The 11839-nt window shown below is 34.0% G+C and overlaps 1 pseudogene; it reads left to right on the top strand.

Moving 5' to 3' along the window:
* The first annotated feature begins 10152 nt into the window (after window positions 1-10152).
* Window positions 10153-10689, top strand: LOC103265402 (annotated as a pseudogene).
* The last annotated feature ends 1150 nt before the right edge of the window (window positions 10690-11839 follow it).

Here is an 11839-nt window from a genome sequence, read left to right as displayed (position 1 = left end):
TAGAAATTATATGCCCAGTCTGACAATACCAGACAATGTAATATAAATTACTTGTAAATTATGCATAGGTTCCTAAACATACATGTGGTGTTGTTCTGAGGCGGAATTGAAGAGAAAAAAAATGTCTATATCACAAACCATGAAAAAAAATGCCGACTAAAAGAAAATGACTCAGAGGTTTAAAAATTATGACTGGCTATTGAAAATTTATTTTTCAAAATATTTAGAGGAAATCAGAATTTCCAGATTTATATCACAAATAAAAATGGATTGTCATCAAGAGAAAGCATAAAATGGCTAGAATTTTATTGATAGTATCAAGAAGGCACATATATCATTAAAGAAACATGAACGATAATTATAAGATCCAGAAACAACTTGAAAACATGACACACAGAAAAATTCGTAGTTGTGAGAAACTGTTAAAATATTAAGAAAAGAACCCTGTTTAATGTTGAGATTTGGAATCCTTTCCTTATTGCAATGAAGGCATGGCCACTCAGAATTTTATTTCTTCTCCATTTGATTCTGTAGAAAATAATATGCTGCTTTAAAATAGTATAGTGTTTTAGATTTCAGTCTCAGGATTTAAATGGGACAGGATTTTATTTCAAATCTGCCATCTATTGGTAAATTCTTTAAATATTCTGTGACTATCTCCTTGTGTTTAAAGGGGGATTCATCCAAGTTACCTAGAAAATAGACTTGGAGGCAAAATTAAAATGATAAAACAATTTGGAAAATGTAATCCCAGACCAACTAGACTAAGAAATATAAAAAGTGAAGCAGAAAAGGAATAAATACATGAGTTGGCCAGCTGAAAGCTGATCACAGCTTCTAAGGAAAACAGTGAGTTCTGTGGTCATGTATGGGGCTGCCCCTTAAAACCCAAGACACAAATTTAAATTTGGATTAGATAAATGTCCAATAAAAACAAATCTTGACTTAAAAAGGAGAAGCTTTTTTTCTCTAAAAGGTAAATTGCAAAAGGGAAAATGTTCTATTCTCAGAAATCATCAAGCATCACAAGATGAAACAGAATTTTGTTTTCTTTATTTTAGTAAGGACAGTTAAGCAGGGCTAGCAGAAAACTTTTAAGAAGAAATCAAGGGAGAATGAGCACACAGCACAGTTGCCATGGTCTGACAGGCAATGTGTCTCCAAGTGGTGAGCCGGTCATTGAGATGAGCTGAGAAGGGGAGTCTTTTCTGCCTGTTAGCGTTTACTTAGGTTGGGGGTAACCAAAAGTTCAGGAAAGAAGTCTGATTCAAGATTGGCTAGACAAGGCAGAAGGTACCAGAGAGATCACTTGATCATAAAAAGTACATATTGCCGGGCTCGGTGGCTCAGCCTGTAATCCTGCACCTTTGAGAGGCTGAGGTGAGTGGATTGCCTGAGCCCGCCGGTTCGAGAACTGCCTGGGCAGGCAAGACCTCATCTCTATAATAAATCAAAAAATCAGCCGGGCGTCATAGCGCGCGCCTGTAATTCCAGCTACTCGGAAGGCCGAGACGAAAGGATCGCCGGAGCCCAGCAGGCGAGGTTGCGGTGGCCGGGAGCAGCCACTGCACTCCAGTCTGGGAGACAGAGTGAGACTCCAACTCAAAAAAAAAAAAAAAAGTACATATTGTGTGACTTTTGTTTGTTTATTTTATTTGTATGAATATGGCCCATGCAATGTTTAGAATATTTTATTTTATATTACTTTGCGTTTTAGTCCCACCATGCCTGGCTAATTATTATTATTGTTATTATTGACATTATCATTATCTTATAGAGATGAGATATCATTATGTTGCCCAAGTTTGTCTTCAACTACTGAGCTCAAGTAAGTCTCCTGCCTTGGCCTTCCTAAATGCTAGAATTATGGCTTGAGTCACTGAGTCTAGACTAGAATTTTAGTTATTTTAAAAAGTCATCTAGGACTCCTGGTTTGTGGACCAGCATATAAGAAGTTTGAAAGTCTTCACTCCATCCTAGTAACTGGTAAAAAGCAAAACAAGCAGAAAAAAGTCAACAACTCTTCTTGACCCATCAGAGAAATGTGGGTACTGGGCAAATGAGGCACAGGGAAACTACTGGCCCCAAGTGGAGAGACAAACAGGTGTATGAGAGAATTACAACTTCCCTGAGCAGAGAACCAGGTGTGGAAAACCTCCATGAGAAGCAAGGACAGAATAAGCAAACCTTAACTGACAAATTGCTAGAGGCTTAATGTGAGCAAGTCTGAGAAGTAAAATCCCTGGAAGGACCCAAGCAAAGAGGGGCTTATGCTTTTACGAGTTTTACCACCAGGAGCTCTTCCAGGTTCTTTTGGTAAATATCAAAGAAAAATATTCTTTTGCTTCCATCACAAAGAAAAGTAACCATTGTTTAAAAAGTCATAAACCTTATTATTATTGAGGAAGAAATGGAAGCAATATTTGAAGCAAAAATGACTGAAATTTTTCTCATATTAATTTTAGACACACAGCTCCATAAAACTCAAAGAACACCAGGAAACTCAAATGCCATGAAACTACACCTCCACCTGTCTTATTCAAGCTGAAAAAAAAAAAGTCAAAGATAAAGAAAACTTGAAAGAAACCAAGGGGAAGGTGGGCAGGAATATCTGGCCTATAGAAAATCAAAAGTAAGAAATACCTCTGAGTTTTACCTAGAAGTCATGCAAGCAAGAAGAGAGTGGAATGAAATATTTAAAATGTTAAAAGAAAAAAATCCCTCAGAATTCTGCATTCTACAAAATAATTCTTCAGAAGTGAGAGAGAGAGAGAGAAAAAAAAGCCTGTCCCAAGCTAAAATTGAAAAAAAAAAATTGATGCTGGAAGACCTGCCTTGAAAAAAATTTAATAAGCTTCTTAAGAGAAAAAAAATAACATGCATCAGAAACTCCTATCTACATAAATAAAGAGCATTAGAGAATGAATTGACAGATAGTGGTTAGTTGAAAATAATAACAGAGTATTAATAAAATAAAAATAAAATTTAGTTGAAAATAATAGCAGAGTATTAATAAAATAAAAATAAAATAAGAATAAAATAATATTTGAGTATATGGGCTGTGTCTCCCATTTCCATTGACAAATATCACTGACATTAACTCAGAATACCATAAATGTACCTAGCAAAAATAGTCAAAAGTCCCAAACTCCTTTTAACCATTTTCAAATGTTGTAATAAAAGACAAATAGAAACTTTCCATATTCAGAGAGGCTATTTTTTCTTTTCTTTCTTTCTTTTTTTTTTTGCATTTAGTGGTACATGTGCTTGTTTTTACATGAACATGTTGTGTAGTGGTGGGAATTAGGTCTCAGGTGGCCCATTCCCCAGAGAGTGAACAAGCAATTAAAGCAATTGCTTCTAGTGAAGAGGCGATTAATGGAAATGCATTTTAAAAAACAAAATTAAAAGCGCCATCAATGACAAAATGGTAACAGATTAATTTCATTGACAGGCTCATAGGTTAACTTAAGATATCTGAGGAAAGAATCAGTCAACATTGACATAGGTTAGTAGAAATTGCCTAAAATAAAATGCTGTGAAAAAAATAATGACTAAAAATTTTAAAAGTTGATATTATAATAGTTGCAAGACAAAGCTAAATATTCTAATATACATAAAAACTGAATTCCAGAACAAGAAGAAAGAAACAAGATCAGATAAATATTTGAAGAGATAATTGCTGAAGACTCTAAAAAATTCTGAAAAAGAACGCACTGCATATGTGGGAATCTCAGAGTGTTCCAAGAAGAATAAATGTGAAAATAATAAAAAATCAGAAAACACACACATGGAAACATAATTCTCAAACTTCTCAAAGTCAAAATGAAAAGAACCTCTTGAATGTAGCAAAGAATAAAGGCACATCACATGTAGTGGAAAAATATAAGACTTTAGGCAGATACTTTGTCAGACACTGTGAATACGAATATAACAAAAAAATAAAGACACATTATGTACAGAGGAAAAAGATAAGACTTCAGTCAGATACTTTGTCAGACACTATGAAATCCAAAAGACAATGGTATGAGATCTTAAAAGTTATAAAAGGAAAACACTGCCTATCTAAAATTCTGAATGCAGCATAATTCTCTTTTAAAAATAAAGTAGAAATAATTTATTTTTAATAAAATAATATGAGAGAATTCATGGCCGTTAAATTGCCCAATATGAAATTTTAGAAGTCATTTTTTATGAAAAAGAAATACAGTTTAAGATGCAATCATGCAACCACAAAAAGAAAAAAAAAGTATCCTGAAATGTGAGATGGTTAAAATAAGAGTAAAACTGGTTTGGGTACAGTGACTCATGCCTTTAACCCCAGTACTTTGGTAAGTTGAGACAGGAGGATTATTTGAGGTCAGGAGTTTGAAATCAGCCTGGGCAACAAAGCGTTACTACATCTCTACAAAAATTTTAAAAAATAAATCGACATGATGGCATATGTCTGTAGTCCCAGATGCTTGAGAGGCTGAAATAGAAGGATTGTTGGAGTCCAAGAGATCAAAGTTGTGGTGAGCCATGATCATGCCATTGTACTCCAGTCTATGCAACATAGTGAGCTTCAAACTAAAATTTAAAAAACTAAATCTGGAAGATTTTCTCTCATTTTATTTGCTCTAAAATATAGTTTACTAATTATAAAAACTAGCAAAAATACAATTTAAATGTTTCATAACAGCAGCACAGAAAACAGAAAAGAGGAGTAAAAATTATATTGCTTAAAATTTGAGGTCATTCACAAAATAGTATGATCTTATTTGAAATTAGACAGTGATTCATTAAAGATGTATATTGGAAGTCCTTAAACAACTAGAAAGTTATGGGAAAAGAAGTATATATTATAAACAAGCAGTGAATAAAAAATGAGATTATAAAACATAATAATAAAGCAAGCAGAATGAAAAAATACACCAAGAGCAAAGGTAATGAAGAGAAAACAACTATCAAGATGGTAATTTTTTCCAATCATATATACAATTAATTGCATATAAGAAACTTAACTCAGTAAAAAGACTCTTCACAGCTATTTGCTATGAAAAACAGGACATAATTGGATACTATCTGTAATAAACACATTCTAACTATAAAGGCAAAAATAGCTAAAAGTAAAATTATGGTAAATGATGTGTCATGTGAACACTCATCAAACAGAAGCGAGAGTGGTCAAAATAATGAAAAAAATGTAGACTTTGGAGCAAATAATTTTATTAGGGATACACAGTAGAGAGGACCATTACATAATAATAGAAAGAATAATTCAACTAGATATAACTATCACAAATGTTTAGGTACCAAAAAAGTGTGCTTCAAATTATCTGATGCAAAAAACTATTAGAACTGAAATAATTTTTAAACCTTGGAAATTTCCACACTCTTTTTTAGTAATTGATATTCTTTTTGTACACATTGGAAATGCTAAACTAAAAACTGTTGATGGTATCAAACATTTATCTGAAATGGGAGTATATAGAAATATCTTATATTTCTGATGGGAATTTAAAATATTGCAAAGAATTTTTAGAACTGCTTGACAGGTAACAGGAAAGCTAAAACTGCAATTACTTTGTGGAATGTAATTTCCATTCATGATGTCTTATCAAGATAAGTCAATACACTTTCTAATGGAAAAGACTTGTTATAGAATCAAATGTCCATCAGCAAGTGTATGAATAAACAGGTTATTGTGTGTCTATACTGTTCAGCAGGGGATGGAATGAAACATTTATAGACACAAACTATGGGTGATTTCCAAAAGGATTATGCTGTGCATAAAAACTAAACCCAAATGGGTATATACTTTATGAGTCTAACTGTATAAAATATGTGAAGACATGAAGCTTATTTTGGCATATAACAAGTCATAAATTACTTGCCTTTGAGGGGGTAGATTTACTGAAAAGGATATGAGGCAATTTTCCAGGGTGATGTAAATCTTTAATATTTTTCTTTGGATACTGGTTACACGGGTATATCTATTGACAAAATTCATGGAAATTAATATTTTATGTCTGTGTATTTCTTATATATAAACAGGTATCTATCAAATATATGAATATATTATATATTTAGTATATATTTTTAGTACATAAATGTTTCCTATTAAATGCAACTGTTTATTAAATATATAGTTGATACAAGATTATAAATTATGGCAGAATTAATAATTTTGAAAGTGAGAAAATATATGGAATTTTTTTAAGTAGGAGTATATTAATTTTGACTTTTGGGAATTTATAAAATCTTTATTCAGAAATTATACTTGAATATAAGTGATAGGCTAGCAATTTTACCTGGAAGAGAGTTATTCCATTTTAAGAGAAGAGCTTGAACAAATTATAGGAGATAAAAATTTTATAAGTATTTAAAATTGATATAACTGAAATGCAACTGTCTTTTGAGCATTGATTTTGTAAACCACGACCTTGTCAAGTTATTTATCAATGCAGGGATCATATCATACCATTCACAAAGAGGAATAGTTTAACTTCCTCTTTTCTTGTTAGAACACCCCTGATTTGTTTCTCTTACCTGATTGCTCTGGCTAAGACTTTCAGTACTATTGTCAATAGGAGGATTGAATGTAGGTATCCTTGCCCTGTTCCAGTTCTTAAGGAGAATGCTTTCAACTTCAGTCCATTAAGCAAATTGTTGCGTGCAGGTTTGTCATAGATGGTTCTTACTGTTTTGAGAAATGTTTCTTCTATACCTAGTTCTTGGATGGTTTTATCAAGAAGGAATACTGGATTTTATCAAATGCTTTTTCTGCATCTATTGAGATGATCATGTGGTTCCTGGTTTTACACCTGTTAAGGTGCTGAACTTAATTTATGGTATTTTGAACATTTGAACCAGACTTGCATCCTGAGAATAAAGCCCATCTTGTCTTGGTGGATGATTTTTGAAATGTATTGTTGGATACGATTTTCCAGACTCTTGTTGAGAATTTTTATATCTATGTTCATCAGGGAAATTGGCCTGTAATTATCTTTCCTTGTATGCCCATTGAAAGTAGACTGGATGAAGAAAATGTGGTACACACACACAAGGAAATATCATGCAGCCATGAAGAAAAACAAAATCATGGCCTTCACAGAAACTTAGATGCAGCTGGAGACCATCATACTAAGTGAACTATCATAGAAACAAAGAACTGAATACCATGTGTTCTTACTCATAAACAGGCCCTAAACACTAGCCACACTAGCACAATGATGGGGTTGGCAGATGCTGGAAAATGCCACAGGAGGGAGCAGGGATCAGGAAGAGGGGTATGTGGCAACACAGTGGGTACCAGGTCAACTACCAAGGAGAGAAAGGGTCAACTAGAAGCCCAACTTTCTACAGCCTACTAATGTAGCAAATCCCTTCTTGTACCTCAAAACTATACAATAAAAAATAAAATAAAACTGGAATAACTGCATAACTTTATTAAAATAAGGGTAGATGAGTTCTCATTTATGTGTCAAAGAAAAAAAGGAATTCTCAAGTCTATTTCAATACCGTGTTGAATTATGCCATTTCCATATGCATTATAGGCAAGAGACCAGAGCTCAATATCAATATTGGGAAATGTTTAATTCTTAAGTGTTCATATCTCAGAGGAAACAAATCAGTACTGGCAATTACAGAACCCAAAGTTCTATGCACAGCTTGGCTTTCAGAAAATATAAATTTTGCTTTTCCGACACAGAAATAATACTGTAAACATCATTGGAGTGCAATTTAAAAATTCTCAATGAAACCAAGAACAATATAGACTTACACATACACCGTGGTTTTATTTATATGGCAAAGATCAAAGGTCTCAGTTAACTTCCTAGCAACCAAAACACTCAACCTTGTTATCCTAGTGCCACTTCTCATATATGCCTCCCAAATCCTGCCCAGTGGTGAAAATTCCTAGCTTATTATCTTTCCCTCCTTCAAGAAATACCACATTTTTTAAACTTTTTTTCCCAACCAAATGCACTGCTATTGATCACCACTGTACTTGATATAATGAGTTTCCTTCAGTGTTGAGATGACTGTGAAGTGTGTGTATCAGACAGTAAGCTAGCCAATTTTCACAAAAGCCATCTCCAGTGAGGATGAACTAAGAATATCACTTTATAAAACAGGGAAACATCATCATATATCTATTCTTTACCAATAATTAGTTTTATTATTTTAAGTATTTTTAGAAACCATTAATTAATGAATGCCTGTATGGTGTTTTAAATAATACGTTTCTCATTCTTCCAAACTCAGACATTAATTTCAGTAATCAAACTTTTAAGCATGTATTGTTTTATGCCATTTATACCCTTCATTATATGGGTTACAAGATAATAAAGGTGGTACTAATATTGGATGATACTAATCAAGGGTATTCATGTAAATGTTTAATAAATTTTATCTATTGTTATTTATTAATTACATATTTAGCTCAGCAAAATCATTTTTTGAATTTGTAATAATAGAAATATTATTATATGGCACTGGAAAAATTATATGTATGTATGTGGTTGCAAAAATGTATATATTTAGAGTAAGAAATTAAAATTTTTATTTATTCAAATAACATATTTTGCTTTTTCCTTGCAATACTGACATCCCAAGTTAATATCAATATGACTATTTGAAGTTGTCATGATCTTAGTCTCCATGGTATTTGTACTACTAATTGGTCAATCACTGATGGATAATGGGATGCTATGATGATGCAAAGACTTTGTTAGAATTTTCAGAAATTATTTTTGCATTACTAGGCATGATTAAATATGCACAACCATTTCTTTCTTTTTTTTTTTTTGAGTTGGAGTCTCACTCGGTTGCCCAGACTGGAGTGCAGTGGCTGCTCCCGGCCACCACAGCCTCGACCTGCTGGGCTCCGGCGATCTTTCTGCCTCAGCCTTCAAGTAGCCAGAATTACAGGCATGCGCTACCACGCCCGGCTGATTTTTTGATTATTGTAGAGATGAGGTCTCGCTGCCCAGGTGGGTCTCGAACCCGCGGGCTCAGGCAATCCACTCACCTCAGCCTCCCAAAGACGCGGGATTACAGGCTGAGCCACCGAGCCCGGCTACAACCATTTATTTCATATAAAAAGTACTTGCTTAGAGATACCCATCAAATTATTACTGATGACTTCTATGAAACCTTTTATTCTAGGTCCTTTACAAAGCTAAATAAAGCATAATGCATGTTCTAACCCTTAGGGAACTTGCAATGTCTTAAGGGAGAACAAATTAAATGAAATCATTAGAAGGCAATTTAGTAGTAATTGAATTTAGTTAGACTCATAATAATCAATAGGAAAATGTAATGGAAATTTTGCTGTAAAGATAATATAGTACATTTACATATTGTGACATCCACAATGTTAAAAACAATTAACGACATTAAACATCAAGGTCAAATTCAAAATGACCTGTGGCATAGAACATAAAAACAGTGAGCTAATCTAAAGCAATTAGTGTAGTGATACAAATAGCTAAGGGTTATTTACATTTATTTAAACTATATATTACAGCATGTTTGAAATTATTGACAAATATCAACTGTAAATTATTGTTACACATGACTGTACATATTAACTATATACAGTATATACTAATTTTGCTTTTATTCAATGTGCTTTTATTTTAAGTAGACAAATTCAACATTCAATACAACATTAACAGAATAGTGAGACCATAACAGACTCATGTAGCTGTATTGTATAGATGAAATGGATAAAATTACTATTTGAGGAAAGCATAAATAGCATAATGAGTCTCATCAACTTGTTATCCAAATGGAAAAATGATTAGATCAATACTTCCTTCCATTGGAGCATAAATTAGCATGCTAGAAAACCCAAATATTATCAAGAAAACTTTGAGATCTTTCCAATAAATCATACATATATAGGCTAGCCTTCGGCAAATTGGAAAATATTTTCTATTTTCCATTAAAGTTGACAATATGCACATTAAACAGCAACATTTCCTGACATATGTGTCATAAAATGTAAAGTAATACTCTCAAGAATTTTAAAATATATACATGAAAAGGTTAACATCTAGCCCCTACTAAAAATTCTTCAATTCAACAAGAACAAAATCTTGCCATTAAGAACAAAAAAATAAGAGGCGTCGCGTGTGAGCACCTGAAGCAGCGGTCTGCTGGATGCCCAAGGCCAAGGGCAAGACCCGAAGGAGGAAGTTTGGTTACAATGTCAACCGAAATCATCTGAACCACAATGCGCGATGGAAGGCGGTGCCGCCAATGGAGTGCTCTCACATTCGGCATGCCTGGGACCAACCTAAAACGGTGCGGTAGAACCTGGCTGAGATGGGCTTGACTCTGGACCCCAGCAAGGAGGTGCCCCTCCGGAAGAGAAAGGTGAAGGCCGTGAAAGTGGACGTAGAGAAGAGGCCTAAGGAGCCTGTGCAGAAGCCCTATGTGCTGAATGAACTGGAGGCAGAAGCCAGCCTCCCAGAAAAGAAGGGCAATACCCTGTCTCAGGACCTCATCGACTACATACGCTACATGGTGGAGAACCAAAGAAAGGACTATAAGGCCATGGCCCGGGATGAGAAGAATTACTATCAAGATACCCCCAAACAGATTCGGAATAAGATCAACGTCTGTAAGCATTTCTACCCAGCAGAGTGGCAAGTTTTCCTCGATTCTTTGCAGAAGAGTGAGATGGAAGTGGAATAACTGGTTTTTTCTCACTCCTTCCCAGGTTGAGCCTCTTCTGGGCCACTGGGGCTGGAGCCAGGGTTCAGGGCTAGAAGGGTCATGGCTTTGCAGGGGTTGGCTAGATCCCGCGGAACCAGAATGTCACACACATTCTCCCTCTGGGGAAGGAACTGTCCCTCGAGCCCCAATTTCTATTCTCCTGGGGCCCATGGGAAAGCGAGAACCTACTGTTTTCAGAGCAGGTGGTTGTTTAAAATATGGTCTGTACATAATAAAACCAAGAAATTTAAACAAAAAATAAAATAAAATATAAAAATCAGCAACATATTTAAATAGAAAATTTTAAATAGCAGAAATCAAAATAGCACAGCTTCAACAATCAAGGAACTATAAAGGACATTGGCAGAAAAAAGTCATAAGCATATAATTGAAAATAAAATAGAGAATGAAGAATGCCAAACAATGTTTTATTAAGGGACAAATTGGCATCAAAACTTTTGAGGGGATTTTTCTGATGTTTAAAATCTAAATATATTGTATATTACAACTGAGTATTGCCATTTTCAGTGCTATTACAATAAAAAATATTCCTACAAAGCTCTTTTTTAATAGCACCAAAAAGTCACAACCCAAATGTAATTTGTTATAGTCTAACAAAGAAAATTGCATTGTACTAAAGTTCGGTAACAACACCGCTAAAATAAACGTCAAAATATTTTGAAAATATCTGATAATTAAATTTAATTCATGAAGCTAGATTAAGAACATGGGGGAAAATGGAATATGAGCTGTGAATTAGATAATTACCTTGTATCAGTATTGAATTTCCTGATTTTGATAGTTGTACTTTGGGATGTAAGGAATGCCCTTATTCGTAAGAAATACACACTGAACTATTTAGATAAAACTGTCACAATATCTTTAACTTTGGCCCAAGTGATCTAGAAAATAAATTATATTCATGGCATACCTCTTTATATTGTATGCTGCTCTATTGCACTTCACAGATATTTTCCTTTTGCATATTGAAGGCTTGTGACAACCCTGTGGCAATCAATCCCACTGGCACCATTTTTCCAACAGTCTGTGTTGACTTCTCTGTGTCACATTTTGGCAATTCTTGCAATATGTCAATTTTTTTCAATATTATTTTATCTGTTATCGATCT

Source organism: Carlito syrichta, unplaced genomic scaffold, assembly GCF_000164805.1.
Source record: "Carlito syrichta isolate Samal-C Ts95f unplaced genomic scaffold, Tarsius_syrichta-2.0.1 Scaffold306528, whole genome shotgun sequence".
NCBI lineage: Eukaryota > Metazoa > Chordata > Mammalia > Primates > Tarsiidae > Carlito > Carlito syrichta.
This window is presented reverse-complemented; position numbering and strand designations above follow the sequence as displayed.